At 37.2% G+C, this 22,897-nt stretch overlaps 1 non-coding gene and 1 pseudogene across 1 annotated transcript; one reads left to right on the forward strand and one right to left on the reverse strand.

Annotated features, from left to right (window-relative positions):
* Positions 1-22,897, reverse strand: part of LOC123889510 — a 98,321-nt pseudogene that overhangs the window by 33,153 nt on the left and 42,271 nt on the right.
* LOC123903365 lies at positions 2,988-3,094 on the forward strand. Its single transcript, XR_006807942.1, has one exon. It is a non-coding gene; the product is annotated as a small nucleolar RNA R71 (small nucleolar RNA).

Below are 22,897 nucleotides of genomic sequence, written 5' to 3' on the forward strand. Positions count from 1 at the left end.
TCATCGCCATAGTTAGTCGAACACGCTGGTGCTTAATCAACGAATTCGTTATAAAACTGATTTTCGCTTGTTAAATTAGTTCTATAATCAGCCGAAGCATAAACTGTATGAATATTCATATAAGAACCTATGATGGATGATAAACAAAGTTGCCTAAAACCAATGGATTGATTGCTTTTATATTAATTAAATTCGTAATCTCTGTTATTGCTTCCACAAACAAAAAAACCCCAAATTGCAACCTTTAAATTCATTCTAATATTGTTAAACCGATCGTGAGTCCTTGCGAAACGACCAAGGTCACTACCTTGTACTACGTATTTTAAAATTATTTTGATCACGAAACGACGGTGATCACACATCTTTGTAATACCATTTCTAAATTAGCGAGACATCCTTCAAAACTTTCCCCATAAACTGAAAAGTCATCCATGAATACTTCCATTATATTGTTTATAAAATCTGCGAATATCGCCATCATGCATCGTTGGAAGGTAGCAGGGGCATTACACAATCCAAAAGGCATACGTCTATAGGCAAAGGTACCTACAGGACATGTGAAGGTGGTCTTCTCTTGGTCGTCGGGGTGTATTGGGATTTGGAAAAATCCAGAGTATCCATCTAAATAACAGAAATAGGAGTGTTTAGCTAGACGCTCGAGCATTTGGTCAATGAAAGGTAGAGGAAAATGATCTTTCCGAGTGGCTTTGTTTAATTTTCTATAGTCGATGCACATTCTATATCCTGATTCCACTCGCTTAGGTACAGATTCTCCCTTCTCGTTTTTGACTACTGTTAGTCCTCCTTTCTTTGGTACTACATGAACAGGGCTGACCCATTTGCTATCAGATATTTGATATATTATGCCTGCGTCTAAAAGTTTCAGCACTTCTTTCTTAACTACTTCGCTTAAGATAGGGTTTATCCTTCTTTGGTGTTCTCTCGAAGCCTTTGCATCTTCTTCTAATAAGATTCGGTGCATGCACACAGAGGGACTAATCCCCTTTAAGTCTGAGATGTTGTAACCTAAGGCAGAAGGATATTTTCTTAAGACATCTAATAATTTTTCCGTTTCTATCGGGTCTAGGTCAGCGTTCACTATGACTGGGCGACTCATATTTTCGTCTAGATATTCATACCTAAGGTTCTTAGGTAGCGGTTTGAGTTCCAGAGAGAGTTGTTTAGGTTCAAGCGTGGAATTAGGTCCGAATGGAGGTTCTTCTCTCAGGTTATCTTCTACACTAAGTTTTAGTGAAGCTTGTACTTCATCTCTAGGAGGTTCTAGGATTTCTATTTCTTGAGGTAGTTCTTTCTCTATTTCCTTAACACACTCATCAATTATGTCTATGGCATAGCAAGTGTCTTCGACAGCTGGTGTTTGCATGAATTTAGAAAGAATAAATTCAATTTTCTCTTCGCCTACTTCTAATGTAAGTTTTCCTCGCTTAACGTCTATTATTGCTCTTGCAGTGGCTAGGAATGGTCTTCCTAAAAGGATTGGAATACATGAATCTTCCGTAATGTCCATTACTACAAAGTCAGTAGGGATATATAGTTGGCCAATTTTTACTGGAATATTTTCTAGGATACCTACAGGGTATTTAACTGAACGGTCTGCTAGTTGAAGAGACATCCTGGTAGGTTTTAGATCACTCAATTTTAACTTTTTGCTGATTGAGAGGGGCATGAGACTAACACTTGCTCCTAAGTCGCATAGTGCCTTATCTATTACGTAGTTGCCTATTACGCAGGGAATTGAAAAACTTCCTGGGTCTTTAAGTTTAGGTGGCATTTTGTTTTGGAATATGGCACTACATTCTTCGGTAAGTGCGACTGTACTATCCTCGTCTAATTTCCTCTTGTTTGATAAAATTTCTTTAAGAAATTTTGAGTATGTGGGCATTTGCGTTATTGCTTCCGAGAAAGGTATGGTTATGTTTAGTTGCTTCAGAAGTTCTACAAATTTCTTAAAATGTCCTTCAGTTTTAGTCTTAGCTAATCTTTGAGGAAAAGGGATAGGTGTTTTGTAAACAGGTGGTGCAGCAGGTGTAAGCTTTTTAGTTGTCCCCTCCTTATCTCCTAATTGGGGATTTTCGGATTCTCTCTCAGGCTCTTTTGGTGGTTCACTACTCTCGGCTTCCTTGTTGGTTATCTTAGCGCTTTCTGAGTTTTTTACTCCAGAATCGGGTGGTCCTTGCAACTCCTTTCCACTTCTTGTGATTATAGCATGTATGGCATTCGCATGCCCTTTGGGATTAGGCTCAGGTTGTCCTGGAAATGTGCCAGCTGGAGCGGCAATAGTTGCTTGTTGTTGTGCCACCTGGGAAATCTGTGTTTCTAGCATTTTGTTATGGGTGGCTAGGGCATCTACCTTAGTTGCTAATTGTTTTACCAACTCATTAGTGTGAATGTTTTGGTTTAAGAATTTTTCCATCATAATATCGAAGTTAGACTTCCTTGGTGGATAAGGTGCGGCTGGTTGTGCTCCTTGCTTTTGGTAACCTGGAGGTGCTTGAGTAGGATTGAGTGTATTATTGTTCCTATAAGATAAGTTAGGATGGTTCTTATAGCCAGGATTATAGTTATTGGACAGAGCGGCATAGTGTACTTGGTCGAGTCCGGCTAATATAGCACAATCAGATGGTACATGACCAGGGACTCCACATACTTCGCAATTTGGTTGGATTGCAGCTACGGTGGATGTGGTTGGCAGGGTTAAACTCTCCAACTTTTGAGTAAGGGCTTCTACTTTGGCGTTGACATGGTCTATGCCACTTACTTCGTACATACCGCCTTTTGTTTGGGATTTCTCTATAGCAGCGCGTTCGCTTCCCCATTGATAATGGTTTTGGGCCATGTTTTCTATAAGCTGGGTGGCTTCTTGGTATGGTTTATCCATCAGTGCTCCGCCGGCGGCTGCATCTATGGTTAGTCTTGTGTTATAAAGCAGCCCATTATAGAAGGTATGGATTATGAGCCATTGTTCTAGACCATGGTGTGGACAGAGTCTCATCATGTCCTTGTATCTTTCCCAAGCTTCGAAGAGTGATTCTCCATCTTTTTGCCTAAATCCGTTGATTTGGGCTCTTAGCATAGCTGTCTTACTTGGCGGGAAATATCTAGCCAAGAATTGCTTCTTCAGTTCGTTCCATGTAGTGATGGAGTTCGAAGGTAGTGCTTGGAGCCAAGCTCTAGCTCTGTCTCTTAAAGAGAACGGGAAAAGACGGAGTCGTATTGCTTCGGGATCGACACCATTGGCTTTGATCGTGTCTGCGTACTGCACAAACACTGATAAATGGAGGTTAGGATCCTCCGTAGGGGAACCAGAGAACTGGTTTTGTTGCACGATTTGCAACAAAGCGGGTTTCAACTCGAAGTTTCTTGCTTCGATGTTAGGGGGCGCGATGCTCGAATGCGGTTCTTCTTCGGAAGGAACGGCGTAGTCCCTAAGAGGACGTGCGTTGTTAGCCATGGGTAAGAGGTTTTGAAGTTCGCGGATTCGACGTTTAAAATGAATAAAACGTTCTATTTCGGGTATAGGTTGTTGTAATGGTTCCTCGGAGTTACGAGTATTGGGCATACAACCTAAGAAAAAGGGTTTAAGGGTTTGCCTTAATCGTCACAAATTAAAAACTAATTAGCGAAAATTGACTAAATTAGTCCCCGGCAACGGCGCCAAAAACTTGTTGCGATATTTCTGCAAGTGCACAGACTTATCGTGTAGTTATAAAAGATTATCGATCCCACAGGGACTATTAGTTAATATTTCGCTTATGTTTTCAATATAATGTAAGGTTAAGGCTAATAATAATTAAAAAGGGGTTTGTAAAATAATTACCTAGAAATAAAATAATTAAGTTAAATAACAGTGACTAGTAAGAATTGGTTTTAAATAAGTTGGATTTTAACTAACTGGAATGTTACTTTAGGTACTTCAATGGGTTCGGTAATAAACACTATGTTTTGAAAAGTTTAGTCTCTTTAAAATTGATTTAAAAATACTCGTCTCACACTTTCGCGCTATTGAGTTATATTATATAATGATAGAATAAATGTATCACTTTCGCTATAACATTTACTTATAAAAATATTGTTTGGAAATCAATTAAATTTTACTAAAAGGGTCTAGTTTTCATAAAACGATATTAGTTTAAAAATATAGAACTCATGTCATCACACTATTGGACTATATTATATTATATAAATAAGATGTTTTGCTATCGCTCAATCATTAATTCATAAAATACTTTTTGAAAACTAATATAATTTAATTAACCTTAAAGAGCTGTCGCGATATTAAAGTTAATGTTCAGTTTTTACTATCTAGTATAAATTTCAAACAATCGTTCTGTTAATTCATACTTTAATTAATTTTCACTGATCGTGCAAAATTATAATCTATTGTTTATTTAAAAACTGAAACAGAAAACTAGACTTGAAAATTTAGTTCACAGTTTAATTACCGAACTCATATCAGACACCTATTTCACATACCAGTTATATTAAATTAGTTGGACATAATTACAAATAAAGGCATGATATAACAATAGTAGTTACGGAAAAAAGAAAACATAGATATAGATACTGCAATTTATTGGTGCTGGAAAATTAAAGAACATGCAATAACAGTAGCAAATAAAACAAGACAGGAATTAAAATAATTAAAGTAAGCAGTAACTGGAATTTGGAAAATAAAACCAAATATATTGATTAATGTAACTTACAGAACCGAAACTGGAATTGAACAGGAAACAAAGGACAAGCTGTAGCTCTCAACACGTAAAGCAGTAAACTTAATTCTAAGAATTTAAAATAAGTGTTTTTTTTTTCTTTTTCTCTTAAGCTCTAACTTGTCGTCGTGTCAGATCCTCAATTCATTCTGAATGCATTTATATATAGGCTGTGAGTGAGGAGTTGAAGTCCTCCTTTTTCTCCTTTCAGTTCCTTTACTTTCTCCCCACGATTCGTAACTGATTTCATTCAACGAAGATAAGGATTCAACGAAGATGAGGACTGATATTTTTTCCTGAAGAATCGCTCACGACTGGCGCCACGTAACACATGACTGACGCCATGTGTTGTTTAATATTTTTGCATGTGCTCCTTTAATTTAGGTGTGGCTGGCGCCACAATATGCATGGCTGGCGCCATGATTTGTGCACCAAAATTGCATGGCTGGCGCCTTGATTCATGTGGCTGGCGCCACTTCTCTTGCTTTGTGGCCGGCGCCATAGTTGTGTGGCCGGCACTGCTGGCCTCAACTGTGGGCTGGCCCACTTGTTTTGTTTCTTTGTATTTTTTTTGGTCTCGGTACATATCTGTAAGTTTCATAAAAAACAATAATTATTTTATTAATACTAGGATAATTTAGACAAAAATATTAAGATACTTAGGGAAATAATATTAATAAAATAGTGCATTTTTCGGTGTTATCAAGTCTTGTGTGTGAGGTTACTTCTTCAAGTGTGTGAAGGTGTGAAAACACAAGAAGGGGGGGTTGAATTGTGTTTTAGCTAAGTTAAAACTTTTTCAAGTTCTTAACTCAACTACGTTAGCAGCGGATAAATAACACAAATAATAACAAGAGAGAGAGAGAGAAATCACACAAGCAATTTATACTGGTTCCTCTCACAAAACGAGAGTAGTCCAGTCCCCTTGCACTTCCAAGGGATTTCACTATAATCACACAAGATTACACCTGCTCAAGCACACAAGCAAGAGACTTCTCAACAATGCTCAAGCACACAAGCTTAAGACTTCACACTTAAGCACACAAGCTTAAGTTTCCTCAAGTAATAGAAAAGTATATAACAATATACAAATGCTCTTAGATGAACCTAAAGAGAGCAAATACAAAGAGTACAGAGTATTTGGCTAATAGTGCAAAAACACTTGATAAGAGGTTCAGAGCTTGTATACACAGAATTCAGAGTTTGTTCAGCCCACGTTCAATTCTTGATAGTTGTTTTTCTGTTGTAGCTGAATCTTCTAGTATATATACCACTAGAAAAGAGTCGTTGCAAAAGGAGCCGTTGGAGTTGATAATCTTTTGTCTTCAAGCAGTCTGTCTTGATGCAGTTTGGTTGTATCCAAAACTAAGAAAGAGTTTCAGTTACTTTGACTACTGCAGAGTGGACTTTCCTTATTCAGCTAACAAAACTGAAGACCCACGTTCTCAAAAGAGGACAGACAAAACGAGAGTAGCTGAACTGATCAGGCTTGAAAGGTCCTTTTCTTCATTGGTAGAAGAGTTGACTAGCAAAGGGAATCTTCACAGCTTTCAAAGAGATCTTCAGACTTTGATGAAGCTAGTAGTCAGTCAAGAAGTTCTGAAGACTTCATCCTCTGAACGTTGTAACTTCTGAAGTCTAACATCTTCTGAGCGCTTATGAACTTCTGAATTCACATCCTCTGAACTTCACTCAGAGCTTATCTGGTGCTTATATCTGCGCACTTAAAATAAATTTTTAGTCCTTCCAATTGTTTATTAATACTTTGTTATCATCAAAACCTTTATAGATTTAGGGGCAAACATTTTTAAATCAATTTTGTTCCAACAATCTCCCCCTTTTTGATGATGACAAACATAAGTATTAATTGACAATTGTTGTTAAATTAACTTATCATGTTTCTCTTAGGTTTATGAGGTTTGCAAGCTCCCCCTAAGATTGATATTCCTTAAAGCCAAAACTTTAGGTTATATCCATGATATTTTAATTTAGTATAAGATTAAGATAATTTGAAATAAAACAAGTTTCATATCTTTCTTCAGAGTGAGAGGTTTGCAAGCTCTCCCCCTAAGTCTCATAAGGCTAAGTTAAAATTGCACTCTTAACTTATCCTTACTTATGAAATTTATTTTAGTTTCAACTAACTTAGTCTCCGCATTAAAATTCGTAAAACAACTTAAAAGTAACAACTTTTAATTTAACGGATAAAAGCGAGATAAAAGGCGTGGTTTCAGTTTTGAAGCTTATCACATATCAATTAATGCGTAACTACTCCCCCTTTTGTCATTATCAAAAAGTAAGAAAAAATTTATATAACCAAGACAGTCAAAGAAAGAAGAGTGGTTGTTACAAAGGTGAATTAATTTCAAAGACAGAAAACAACGCGCTTAAAAGGTTATAAAAGGTAAACGAGTGAACATGCCTTCTTCAAGTAAAAACAAGAGAAAACGAGTAAATCAAGAGAGACTAGGAAGAATGAAAAGATTTAGTTTACGCATCGCAGAGTTTAAGAGAAAGAAGGACGAAGAGAAACGCGAAAACGATGAGAAAGATAAAGAAGACAACAAGAAACCACAAGATGCTGAGATTATAATCATCTCATCAGATTCTGAAGCTGAAGAGAATGAAGATGATGCTGACTATGTTGAGTTTTTGGCTAGCTATGTTCCAGAAGAGGAACAAGAAGAAGAAGAAGAAGAGCAAAACCCGGATCCCATAGAAATTTCATCAGAGGATGCTGAGGAGAAATCTGAGATTTCTTCTGAGTATTATCCATCTGATTAGGATTAGGTTGTCTTTTTCTTTTTCTTTTTACCAATGTACTCAACATGGTTAAAGCATTAATAAAAATTTTCGTTTTAAAAGCATCTTGTGTTCTTATGGTCTTATTTAACAGAGAAAGTTGGCACAAAAAATAATACCAAATCACATACCTAACAAAAGAAATTGTTTAGACAAGATATGAATAACAAGTTCAGAAAACAAACATCACAAAAAAAAGTAAGCAAAACATAAAAACATAAAGAAAATGTGCATAGAATCCTAGGGTTTCTTAAGGAAGGCTAAGAGTTGGTCAAATTTGTCGTTCAAAGATCCCACATTGGAAACTAAACCATCCACTTTGGTTTCCAATGTTTGGTGAGCAGCTCTTTGCCTTTCCAAACCTTCTTGTTGCTCCCTCAGAGCTTCTTGAAAGATCTGCAACTGATCAATAACCATAGGAGCTTGATCTTGAACCAAAGGCACTTGTTCTTCAACCAAAGGTGCCTTGCCTTTATCAGAGGGTTCACCTTCCTCTGGATAGTCAATCATCAGCACATCCTCTTGATTCTGAGAAGCCAGCACATCATCCTCTGAAAAGTCCTCGGGATGCAACTCATTTGCCAACTGGGCAACTCTTGCAGCAGCTTCTTCTAACCTTTCAGACTCAGACCTCTGATCTTCAAGACTCTGAAACAGCTTGGAGTCTATCCAGATGACTTTGAAAGCGTTCAGACGTTGTTCAGCAGCAGCAAGTGCTTCCAGCTTAGCACGTTCAGATTCAGCATGATTAAAAGTGGTTAACCTTTTCAATTCAGCCCTAGCCAGACTTTCCCTCATGAAGCTTATCACATCCAAGTCTCTTCTTCCAATCACAGCCTTAATTCCCTCAGCAGCACCATCCAAAGCATTGCAAATCCTTGCCTTAATGCTTGAAACTTCCAAATCCACATCAGAAGGACAAACTAGAAACCTGTCCTTTAGCAGAGATAATCTAACCAAGTCATCATGAAACTGAGTGGATAGATTACTAAAAGGGTTAGATGATGAGGGTGAAGGATTGGGAATGGTAGAGAAGTTTGGTGTTTCAGTAGCAGGGTTGTCAATAATAACAACTTCTGCCTCTGAAGGCTTGGGGGCACAAGTATGAATACGCTCAGGAGAAGTATATTCAGCACTTAGTTGAGGTTGAGGTTCAGGGGTTGATTCAGATGATGAGATGTCAGAGGTTGATTCAGGATAAATGTGTTCAGGGGATGGTTCAGGAGATTTGTGGTCAGCTGTTGGTTCAGGGTTAGATTGTTCAGGAGATTTAAGTTGGGATGATGGTTCAGCAGGTTTAATTGGAGATGGTTGTTTTGTGGTTGAAGCTTGTTCAGGGTTAGGAATAAGTGATTTAGGTTCAGATGGTGATATGATAGGTGTTTCTTTTTGTGGTTGAGGTTGAGGTGATTTAGGTTTAGGAGGTGATGAAGGTTTCCGGGTGAAGGTTTGGTTATTCAGAGGATCTGGACTAAGATGTTTCTCTAGTTCAGACAAAGGGTTGTCAGAGGTTGGAATATCAGAGGTTGGTAAAACAGTTCTGAGAGGTTTGGTGTAACCTATTCCAATCTCATTTTCATTAAAGATGTACTTAGTAGACTTACCTTTACCTTTAGGAGTAGAAGTAGGTCTTTTCCTCAAACTTGCAGCCAGAGTCTCTTCATCAGATTCAGTCTCATCTTCTGACTCAGTCTCTTCAGATGAACTGTCTACCTCAACAACAGTAGGCTTTCTGGAAGCTCCTTCAGCAGCCTTGTTTGCAGTTTCTTCATGCTTCTTCTTTGTTCTCTGTTCAGCATCAGCTTGCTCCACCTTAATCCTTTTCTGAGCCAAAAGGTCTGGCTTAGGTAGATCATCTTGAGCTTCAGCCTTTCTCTTTTGCTTCCTAGAAGGGTTATACTGGTTTGCAGGAGCCTTTGGAACCATACTCCTATCAACAACAAAACCTTCTTTTCTGAGCACTTCTAAGTAGTCCTGAATCACATGCTCAGCATCAGCTTCAGATATAACTGGGTAGCCTTCTATGTACAGACGATCTTCAAGCCTAACAGAGAACTCTTGTGGAGGAGCAACAGGCTTAGATGCAATCAAACGCATCTTGGACAGAAAACTAGCATTCAGAATCTCTGGATAAAACTTCTTCTGAACCAGTTCTGGGTGGAATTTCTGCAAGTTCTGAACCACGTGACCTTGATATAGAAGATCTGACAGCAACCTGGGATAAACTATAGTAGTTTTCCTCTGAGACTTACTTGCAAAAATTGCTTCACAAATCCGTTCAAAAAAGTAATCTCCAAGATTAACTCTCTTCCTTGTCAGAAGGAAATATAACAAATGACGATGCGTCCAGGAGATTGTATCAGTCCCTCCAACTCTTGGACTGATAGAAGCAAGGATTATCTTGAACAAAACTCTGCACTCGTCAGTCAATCCTTTGACTTTCCCTTTCAGCTTGAAGTCAGTGCAGATGAGATGCAGAAGATCATCTCTATATCTGGTATCCTTTTCAAAAGCATCTAACTCTATCCCAGAGTTAGGTAGACCAAGAAGAGCATTGAAATGAATTGGTGAGAAAGCCATATTCATCCCACAGATGTTAGACCTAATCTGAACACCTGTAAATTCCAGCAAGCCCATTTCCTTCCTAGTTTTACCCTTCAGACTAGGATTCCTCTCAATAGCAGCAATCTCTTCCTTCTTTGCTTCATGTTTATCAAACACTCTTGCTTTCATCCAAAATTTCTTAAGCAAGTCTGGGTAGATAGGACCGTTAAGCATGTCGAAGTACTTATCCCATCTTTGTGATGTAAAGTACTGCTTAACTTCAAAGCCGTTTGCAGAAAGACTATCAAAGTCCACAATCTTCTCAGACAGAAAGCAGAGTTCAGATTCAGGAAATTCCATCTCGTTCCCAACAATCTGAAGGTTCTTGAACATAAACGGTGGAATCTTTGTTGAAGAAGATGACGAAGGTCCGGCCATTGTTGGAGATTAGGGTAGGGTTTGGAAACTAACGAGAGAGAAAGAAAGTGTGTTGGAGGTTTAGAGAGAATATGAAAGTGTAGGTTGTGAAAGTGAATAGTGTGCAAGTGTATTGTGTAAGTTTATTTAAATGAGTACAGTTAACACAGAAATGGCAAATTTAGGAAGTTACGCTAATTGACAGAAAGTTGAATACCAAAAATCATCATTAACCACCCACTACCTGACACACGTAGACCACGTGCAGAAATTTACTCGGTAACTGCTATTTTAATGGACAACTGTTCAGCAGTGAATACTAAACGTTTCCCACTTAAATAGTTCAGAGCCTCTGAGATATTTAAAATTCTCTATCAGAGTTAAGTACTTCAGAGCTTGTGTTTCAGATGTTCTGAATCATAAGTTCTGATATACATAACCTCTTACACTTTAATCGCCAAAAACAATTTTTCATTCAGAGATTGAAAACATGTTCAGATGTTTCTTTATAAAATCAAATCTTTCAACAGATAAAGCTTTAGTAAATATATCAGCCCATTGATTTTCAGTATCAACAAACTTAATATCTATAATGCCTCTCTGAACATAATCTCTGATAAAATGGTGTTTAATTTCAATATGTTTGGCTCTAGAGTGTAGAATAGGATTTTTAGATAAATGAATGGCTGCAGTATTATCACAATATAAAGGAATATTGTTACTGCTTACCTGATAATCTTCTAACTGATATTTTAACCAGAGTAGTTGTGTGCAACACTTAGCTGCTGAAATGTATTCTGCTTCTGCTGTAGACAAAGCTATAGTAGTTTGTCTTTTACTAGCCCAGGAGATAAGGTTTTCACCAACAAATTGACAATTGCCACTTGTGGATTTTCTTTCAATTTTATCTCCAGCATAGTCAGCATCACAGAATCCATTTAGCACATAATCATTGGATTTCTTATAGAGAAGTCCAAGATTAGTTGTTCCTTTCAGATACCTAAAGATTCTCTTTACAGCAGTAAGATGAGATTCTCTGGGATCTGACTGAAATCTTGCACATAAGCAAACACTGAATAAAATATCTGGTCTAGAGGCTGTCAGATAGAGTAAGGAACCAATCATACCTCTGTAGACCTTTTGATCTACCTTTCCTTCATCATCTGACTTGCTCATGTTGGTAGTTGGATGCATAGGAGTGTTCATTATCTTGCAGTCATCTAGATTGAATTTCTTCAGAAGTTCTTTAGTGTATTTTGATTGATGAACATAAGTTCCTTCCTTCTTCTGATTGATTTGAATTCCAAGAAAGAACTTCAACTCTCCCATCATGCTCATTTCAAATTCATCCTGCATTATCTTAGAGAAATTCTTGCACAAAGCAGCATTAGTTGAACCAAAAATAATATCATCAACATAAATTTGAATGATTAAAATGTCTTCTTTGGTTGTTTTTCTAAAGAGTGTGCAATCAACCTTTCCTTTCTCAAAACCCTTTTCCAGAAGAAAATTACTGAGTCTATCATACCAAGCTCTTGGAGCTTGTTTCAGACCATACAGTGATTTCTTTAGTTTAAAAACATGTTCTGGGTTTGAGACATCTTCAAAACCAGGAGGTTGCTTAACATATACCTCTTCAGAAATGAAACCATTTAAGAAGGCACTCTTAACATCCATCTGATATAAGGTTATTCCATGATTAACAGCATAAGATAGAAGTAACCTTATTGCTTCAAGTCTAGCAACTGGTGCAAAGGTTTCAGTATAGTCAATCCCCTCTTGTTGACTATAACCTTGTGCAACCAATCTAGCCTTGTTTCTTACCACTTCACCTTGTTCATTCAGCTTGTTTCTGAATACCCATTTTGTTCCAATATTGTTCTTGTGTGAAGGTTTAGGCACTAGAGTCCATACATCATTCCTTTGAAATTGATTCAGCTCTTCTTGCATTGCTATAATCCAAGCATCATCTTTCAGAGCTTCATCAATCTTTGAAGGTTCCATCATTGAGATAAGACCAACTAAAGATTCCTCATTTCTCAGTTGAGATCTTGTCTTCCTTGGACTGTCCTTGTTGCCTAATATCAGTTCCTCTGGATGTGATGATTTGTATTTGAAAGTATTTCTTGGGGGCTCATTGTAACACCCAAACCCGTTATTTAATTAACTCTGCCTTTATAAAATATTTTTCGAAAATACACAGCGGAAAGATTGAAAATCTGATTTATAAAGCGCTGGTTTGAATATCACAAACTTCATTCAAAGATAATACTAATACATTTATCTAGTAAAATATTCGAATGAACTAAAAACAAAACCTCGCATCGAACGATGCGTTATTAGTTATACAAAACGGATACTTTTCAAATGAAAGCTTAAGACCAACAGAGTATACTAAAAGGACTACATGCATATACATATAAAAACCCCTTTTTTCCCGTGTCTCAATCAGAGCAGAGCTTCACCATTGCACTCGGACGAGGCTAACACATAACCTGTCAACCTGGACCCCCAAAGGTCCAGCAATTAACACAAAGCAGAGAGTTAGAAAACATAAACATAAATATAAGTGTGAGTAGTATACTACACACTCCACACGCTATCATACATTTCTAACTCACGCACATACATCGTCAAATACGACTACCAATTAATCATTCATTTACAAACACACCAATCATATAGTTTCACGTCTTCTCGGACACTACCAAAGTGTTCATTTTATAGTCATGACGGACTCTACACTTGTTCATTTTATAGTCATGACGGACTCTACACTTGTTCATTTTATAGTCATGACGGACTCTACACTTGTTCATTTTATAGTCATGACGGACTCTACACAGTATTAAACAATTAGTAAATACCAAAGCTTAACACATACGGAAAACACATTACAATCCAATCGGATATTGTCACATAACAATTATCAAATACATGTGCATTTACCCTAATGCATCTAATGCCAATTATCCAATGTCATGTCATCCCTAGACACGACTAATGCATGTGGTACCAAGGCGTCTCACCAACGGTGGACCAAGAACAGTTTTATATCTTGCTGGATAAGCGTCTCACCAACGGTGGACCAAGAACAGTTTTATATCTTGCTGGATATGTCGGAACTTACCGAACCATCTTATCTCCCTTGGATAAGCCAACACAGTTTTACATCATGTTGGATGCTGCTATTCACCCCATTTAAGATGAACCCAGTTTTACATCTTGTTGGATGCGTCGGAACTTACCGAACCACCTTATCTCCCTTGGATAAGCTCAATAACAGTTTTATATCATGTAGGATATGGTTATCATCAACCATCTCTCCCATAAAGAGGAGTCACACAGTTTTATATCGTGTTTGGATATGGGCTCCAGATCTCGGATAACATAATCCCATCTTCGGCCACTTTTCATAAACATAGTCCATTTTCATCAATTGTTGGAATTCACATGATTCCCATAACACAATTATTCATGAATGCATGATTACTTTTAAACACATCAAATACATGACGCTATCTAGCTCGAAGCTATTCATTCACTGATGCGGAAACACAATTCCAACATCTAACACACTAGGATAACACAATATCCTATCACTCCAATTCATAATTATTCACATGATAATTATCTGCATAACCATTTTTTATACACACAAGGTTTCATTTACACTTATGTCATAAAACATACATCATTCTCTTATCATTGCAAATTAATGATAAAACATCACATTGCTCACTTTAAGCTACAACTTATTGCATACACGTTTATCAATCATATAACGATTAACAATAAGTATTAACAGTATCAACATGTATCAACAATCATGTAAGGATACCCTTAAACCATGTTACAAGTGCCTAATCACACTTATAAACATTAACAAAAGTTGCTGTCACAGAGGCCTTCGCTAAGCGAAGCCTTAGCGAGACTTGGCGAACCTCACCAGAGGATCACCTGCTCATAGCGAGCTTTGGCGAGCTTCAGCGAACCTGTTCGCTACAGCGAACTCCTGGTCGCTTAGCGAACCACACCAGAACAGAATATCTGTTCTTGAGTTATCTAAGGCGGTTTAACCTCAAATCAACTCAAAAATTCATCCAAACATGTTATAAATTCTTATAAACAGCTAATTCAAGCATATATGGTATCAAGGAACATTAATCATCCCTTCCAAACAACCAAATACATCAAACAATCAAAATCATGTCAATTTCTTGCAAAATAAGCAAAGTTGCATAAACATGCAAATCATTGATCAAACATCTACATATACCCACTTTCAACTCCCCAAAGTTGTTTACCTCATCTACCATGAGTTCACTACACATGTTAGGATCAAAAGAATCCATTCTCCATTAAGAAAATCACCCACAAAACCCACAAGAAAATAGAGTGGAAAGAGTTTGGGAATGGAGGAATCGACATCCTCCCCTCTTTCGAATCACTCACGAATATGTAATCTAACTCTCGTACCTTAGCTCGACGAATCCACAAGCTTGCTCTTCTCTTTCTCTCCCACGAGCTCTTCCTCTCCCTCATGAGCTCCTTGCCCTAGCTAAGCTCTTGAACTTCTCATGGAATTGTAACTTATGAGACTATTCACCCAAACTTATGCTACTTATAGAGCTCCATTGTTCTCATGGATCAAAGCCCAATTGGCTTAGGCCCAATGCCTATTCCACGCCCAAAGGCCCAAACAACATAACTTCTCGCTCATTAACTTACGTTTGCGCTAAATGATTATTCGCCGCTTAATTATTTAATTATAAATCACGCCCTCGCGTAATAAAATAATTAAATAACGAATACTAAATTTTGGGTCGTTACAACTCTACCCCCCTTAAAAATATTTTCGCCCTCGAAAATTACCCGACCAAAACACAACTCCGGATAAACTCCCTTATCCGACTTTCTAATTCCAACTTACATTCTAACTAATGGGTTTCCTCATACTACATTAACCAAAACATACAAAACACTTCATGCAAATTCGCCCATGATGGCGGCAAAGCAATCCTATACATCACTTTTCCGAATCATTTTACTTCCCTCGGTATTCCTTTATACCATCTCCGGTCAAAATAACACTTCTTCCGGATTCATACCAACAATCATTCAAATTCCAAACAAACCAAGTCTGACAAAATCAGTTTATCCCAATCGACACAATCTCGTCTACTCATCAACAATAGATCAAGGACAGCTAATCCCTTGATTTGTCGATAGATAGTCAACAATCGTGATGATGGCATAAACCATTCTCATCAAACTACTTAAAACTTTCTCTTAACATCTTACGGTACTCGCAGCACCACTCCAAAACAAAATCACTTAACCCAAAATACTCCGAAAGACCATTCCGTTGCATACTTCACAACTTTTCGAACTCCATAAGTTCTTAACTGCGTCGAATCTCACTCCAGCCATTCATTCGGTAGCACAACTTCTACACTCATTTGTTGTCCAACTTCTCAAGGTTCTTAACACATCCCAAAAATATATACTATCCAACCGTCAAATTCCTTTTTTCCTTGCAATTCCCCAAATCATCGCGTCGAACATTCAACATAACCGTTATATTTTCCAAATAATCTCTTATCCAATTTCTGACTTCCTTAACATGACCTTCCCGATATCATTTCCCGTCGAAATATTCTTATCCAAAATATTACCTTAAGTCACTCGTCGACTAACTATCATTTCATCGTCCATGATGAAAATATCCAAAATATTTTATTTCCTTACCACATAGTATTACTATACTACTCCAACATATACGATGTTCCCAACATCACTTAGTTTCCAATTGCTACAAAACATCTCTGATACTTACTTCAAGCATCACTTCCAAATTCTCAACACACATTTTCCAAACACAACAATCACTTATGTGTGAGATAGTCCTTTCCGCAGATTCTTACTTGACATAAGTCACTTTCTTACGTCTCTCTAATACTCGTGCTCGACACGTTTTCAAAGGCTAACTTTCTTATCCCCAAACATCCAAAGGTAACACTTCGCACTTAGCTTCTCATCAACCTCTAAGGTTTCATCCAATTCCGACACTAATCGTCCGATCATTATCCAAATGAAATTATTTCTTTCTCGACAAGCTCTTACAAAATCCATCAAATTGTCACCCCACTTCCATTCTTGAAATAACTCTACTACTCATACCATTCTCTATTATGGTATCTCTTAATTCCATTCTCATCTACTATGAGAACTCACTTCTTTTCCTTGGTTATACAACACTAATGGTTCTCTAAGTTTAACATCCATATTCTAAGCTTCTCAAATCTTTCCAAGAAATGACTACTCGATTCTAACACACTCAACCGCTATAAATCCTTCCTAGGCTCTTCTCGATCACCTAGTAGTTCCATATTCAATCTTGGTGACTATCCAAAAGTTGATTTCCAAACAACCACAGTTCATATCTTGTTGATTCCAACAACGTCCTTATTTGTCGCACACAATCCAACTAGTCGCGTTCCTTATCGTTCTTCACTGTGACAAACATACTTTCTCCATTCGATCAGTTCTTATTCGCATCTCGTGACTATCTTAAAGTCATAACATCCTAAAGTCCATCCACACAAAATCTTTATTCCAATCTTGACTAGTCTCTTCGAACTATTCAAGATGTTTACTTTCCTTAAAGGTTCACTTGCTAATAATTAACAAGTTTAGCTCACACCGATAAAACTCTATAGGTATTCCCACCATTCGCATACTCGTCGTATGATCATCACTAGGTTTTCTTACCCTTGACGTACACGTCTTCTCCGTTTCCCAGCAACGGTTTTCACTTAACATTCAATCTGCTCCATCGTTCCTCAATGGCCACATTCTCCCTACGGCTAAACAACTTCATTCCGACTCACTCCGAAATGATCATCTGATACTTCCTCCAAAATATTCTCCAAATAAGAACTCCACTTCGAACAATGCTACTCAATCTTAAACAATCCACTTCAAGAACATCTCTATTAGTCCTACTTCTCGCGTTCGAAACATCTTGGAGAGACAAAATCTTCTCCCCCACTTATCTCAAACCCACCTTTACACTTCCACTAGAACATCCGGTGTAAACACCTAGTCATTCTATCGATTCTAAATATATTCTCCCAAAAAGAATCTAGTACCGACAACATTTACATGTGTGTCGCATACAAGGGTAAACGTAAGGCATTAAACCTAGACATCTACACAAATATCCTGTACAGTCCTCTTGACATATACGCCACTACGCAAATACATAAGTATTCTATTCCCCACATATACTAGTGTAACAATCTTCATACCAACTAGCATACGCAAACACAACAACATGTCAATACATATATTTATAACTAAAATATATGTAAGACAACAAAACATCCATGTACACAAGACATCGAGTCAAGTACATGCATTACATTTCATTTGCCCGCATACTTACAACATCTACTCAAGCATGTATAAAACATAGCATGTTCTAAAACAAGTTCTCATCATGAGAATACATTCACATAGTTCAATTAAAGAACCACACTAAGTACTAGTAATCAATCTACCACATGTTATAAACAAACATATAACAACACACATTAGGATCTACTTACATCCTACTTCTTTCTCACTCTAGTGAAAAATTCATTTTCACTTACTCAAAAGAAAATAATCTTATGTTTTCAACAAAATCTTCATCACATGCAGTTTTACATCATGCTGGATCATCAACTATTAGCAATAAGCATCTACAAACCAAAAGTTCAAACCACACAAATTTTTAAAACTTTAAGCATAAAAATACTCAACCACTACTTGACTTGATAACTTATAACAATGATAAGTATCAATCGCATCAAGTACACACAACAAGAAAAGACAGACACAACTGGCACACACGCTCACTCGATCTGAATGCACAGACCGGCTCTGATTGACACCTAACCTCACAGTCCGAAGACGACCTGCTCTGATACCACTTTTTAACACCCAAACCCGTTATTTAATTAACTCTGCCTTTATAAAATATTTTTCGAAAATACACAGCGGAAAGATTGAAAATCTGATTTATAAAGCGCTGGTTTGAATATCACAAACTTCATTCAAAGATAATACTAATACATTTATCTAGTAAAATATTCGAATGAACTAAAAACAAAACCTCGCATCGAACGATGCGTTATTAGTTATACAAAACGGATACTTTTCAAATGAAAGCTTAAGACCAACAGAGTATACTAAAAGGACTACATGCATATACATATAAAAACCCCTTTTTTCCCGTGTCTCAATCAGAGCAGAGCTTCACTATTGCACTCGGACGAGGCTAACACATAACCTGTCAACCTGGACCCCCAAAGGTCCAGCAATTAACACAAAGCAGAGAGTTAGAAAACATAAACATAAATATAAGTGTGAGTAGTATACTACACACTCCACACGCTATCATACATTTCTAACTCACGCACATACATCGTCAAATACGACTACCAATTAATCATTCATTTACAAACACACCAATCATATAGTTTCACGTCTTCTCGGACACTACCAAAGTGTTCATTTTATAGTCATGACGGACTCTACACTTGTTCATTTTATAGTCATGACGGACTCTACACTTGTTCATTTTATAGTCATGACGGACTCTACACAGTATTAAACAATTAGTAAATACCAAAGCTTAACACATACGGAAAACACATTACAATCCAATCGGATATTGTCACATAACAATTATCAAATACATGTGCATTTACCCTAATGCATCTAATGCCAATTATCCAATGTCATGTCATCCCTAGACACGACTAATGCATGTGGTACCAAGGCGTCTCACCAACGGTGGACCAAGAACAGTTTTATATCTTGCTGGATAAGCGTCTCACCAACGGTGGACCAAGAACAGTTTTATATCTTGCTGGATATGTCGGAACTTACCGAACCATCTTATCTCCCTTGGATAAGCCAACACAGTTTTACATCATGTTGGATGCTGCTATTCACCCCATTTAAGATGAACCCAGTTTTACATCTTGTTGGATGCGTCGGAACTTACCGAACCACCTTATCTCCCTTGGATAAGCTCAATAACAGTTTTATATCATGTAGGATATGGTTATCATCAACCATCTCTCCCATAAAGAGGAGTCACACAGTTTTATATCGTGTTTGGATATGGGCTCCAGATCTCGGATAACATAATCCCATCTTCGGCCACTTTTCATAAACATAGTCCATTTTCATCAATTGTTGGAATTCACATGATTCCCATAACACAATTATTCATGAATGCATGATTACTTTTAAACACATCAAATACATGACGCTATCTAGCTCGAAGCTATTCATTCACTGATGCGGAAACACAATTCCAACATCTAACACACTAGGATAACACAATATCCTATCACTCCAATTCATAATTATTCACATGATAATTATCTGCATAACCATTTTTTATACACACAAGGTTTCATTTACACTTATGTCATAAAACATACATCATTCTCTTATCATTGCAAATTAATGATAAAACATCACATTGCTCACTTTAAGCTACAACTTATTGCATACACGTTTATCAATCATATAACGATTAACAATAAGTATTAACAGTATCAACATGTATCAACAATCATGTAAGGATACCCTTAAACCATGTTACAAGTGCCTAATCACACTTATAAACATTAACAAAAGTTGCTGTCACAGAGGCCTTCGCTAAGCGAAGCCTTAGCGAGACTTGGCGAACCTCACCAGAGGATCACCTGCTCATAGCGAGCTTTGGCGAGCTTCAGCGAACCTGTTCGCTACAGCGAACTCCTGGTCGCTTAGCGAACCACACCAGAACAGAATATCTGTTCTTGAGTTATCTAAGGCGGTTTAACCTCAAATCAACTCAAAAATTCATCCAAACATGTTATAAATTCTTATAAACAGCTAATTCAAGCATATATGGTATCAAGGAACATTAATCATCCCTTCCAAACAACCAAATACATCAAACAATCAAAATCATGTCAATTTCTTGCAAAATAAGCAAAGTTGCATAAACATGCAAATCATTGATCAAACATCTACATATACCCACTTTCAACTCCCCGAAGTTGTTTACCTCATCTACCATGAGTTCACTACACATGTTAGGATCAAAAGAATCCATTCTCCATTAAGAAAATCACCCACAAAACCCACAAGAAAATAGAGTGGAAAGAGTTTGGGAATGGAGGAATCGACATCCTCCCCTCTTTCGAATCACTCACGAATATGTAATCTAACTCTCGTACCTTAGCTCGACGAATCCACAAGCTTGCTCTTCTCTTTCTCTCCCACGAGCTCTTCCTCTCCCTCATGAGCTCCTTGCCCTAGCTAAGCTCTTGAACTTCTCATGGAATTGTAACTTATGAGACTATTCACCCAAACTTATGCTACTTATAGAGCTTCATTGTTCTCATGGATCAAAGCCCAATTGGCTTAGGCCCAATGCCTATTCCACGCCCAAAGGCCCAAACAACATAACTTCTCGCTCATTAACTTACGTTTGCGCTAAATGATTATTCGCCGCTTAATTATTTAATTATAAATCACGCCCTCGCGTAATAAAATAATTAAATAACGAATACTAAATTTTGGGTCGTTACACTCATCATCTTCAGACTCATCAACATCAGGTTCAGCAGTTGCTTCAGTTCTTTGTTGTTCAGAGTCTGTAGGAACTGTTGTGTTCAGAGGTTCTTCAGAGAATGGATGTTCTGAGTAGTTTGGAATATCTGAATATTGATCCTCTGATACCTGAAATCTAGACAAACCTTCCACAAGCTCTGACACTTGGTCAGGCTCTTTGTCATCAAATTTGACATGCATACTTTCTTCCACAGTGTGTGTTTCAGAAATATACAGTCTGTATGCTTTTGAGCGTTCAGAGTATCCTATAAAGATACCCTTGTAACCTCTAGCATCAAATTTCTTTAGATGGACTTTGTTATTTAAGATGTAACACGTACATCCAAACTGATGAAAATAAGAAATATCAGGTTTTCTTCCTTTGAACAATTCATAAGCAGTTTTGTTCAACTTAGATCTGATATAGATTCTATTTTGAACATAACATGCTGTGTTTACAGCTTCTGCCCATAAAAACTTTGCTACATTAGTTTCATGCATCATGGTTCTGGCCATTTCTTGCAGAGTTCTATTCTTCCTTTCAACAACCCCATTTTGTTGAGGTGTTCTAGGAGAAGAGAATTCATGCAGAATACCATATTTTTCACAAAAGTTTTCAAAAGGTTCATTTTCAAATTCTCCACCATGATCACTTCTAACTTTTAAAATAGTGTAGCCTTTTTCATTTTGAATTTGTTTGCAGAAGATGCTAAACTCATCATAAGCTTCATCTTTTGTTCTTAGGAATTTTACCCAAGTCCATCTACTGTAATCATCAACAATTACTAACCCATACTTCTTTCCATTGATAGAGGCAGTGTGAACTGGCCCAAAAAGATCAATGTGAAGAAGTTCCAATGGTCTTGAGGTAGAGACAATGTTTTTAGGTTTAAAAGATGATTTTGTAATCTTTCCTTTTTGACATGAACCACAAAGTGTGTTTGAGTGATATTTGATTTTAGGTAATCCTCTGACAAGGTCAAGCTTACTAAGCTTAGAGATTAACCTCCAGTTAGCATGGCCTAACCTCTTGTGCCAGATCCATTTTTCTTCACTCAAGGTCAAAAGACACATCACTTTTTGTTCATTCAAATCAGAAAGATTAATTTTATAAACATTGTTCTTTCTCAGACCTTTGAATATCATGGAGTTATCAGATTGTTTAGACACAGTACATGATTCCTTATTAAAGACAACTACATAACCATTGTCGCAAAATTGACTTATGCTCAATAGGTTATGTTTGAGTCCATCTACTAACCAAACATCATTAATAGATAGGGAAGAATTACCTACTGTACCTGTACCTATTATCTTTCCTTTTTGATTGCCTCCAAAGCCAACAGATCCTCCTTCTTTCATAGTCAGCTTAGAAAATAGTTGTTTGTCACCAGTCATATGCCTTGAACATCCACTATCCAGATACCATGAGTGTTTCATGATATTTCTTTGAGTGGCAGGCTGTATGAGAAACAACTTTAATCATTGCGATAGAACTCTTCATCAAGGTTAATGATAAAGTCATCCCAGTATTCTTCCTCTTCATTTTTCAAGTTCTGATTGTTAACTTGAGAACTTGTCAGCCATTGGTCTAGGACATAAGCCCTTCTTCCTTTGCATAGGACTTGTTTCCACACTCTAGGTAGGACATATCCTTTCCTAGTTGGTAAATCTGAATGATACATTATTTCAGCTTTTGGTACCCATCTTCTGGGTCCACGCTTGTTAGTCCACAAATG

Source organism: Trifolium pratense, linkage group LG1 (genome assembly GCF_020283565.1).
Source record: "Trifolium pratense cultivar HEN17-A07 linkage group LG1, ARS_RC_1.1, whole genome shotgun sequence".
Classification (NCBI taxonomy): Eukaryota; Viridiplantae; Streptophyta; class Magnoliopsida; order Fabales; family Fabaceae; genus Trifolium; species Trifolium pratense.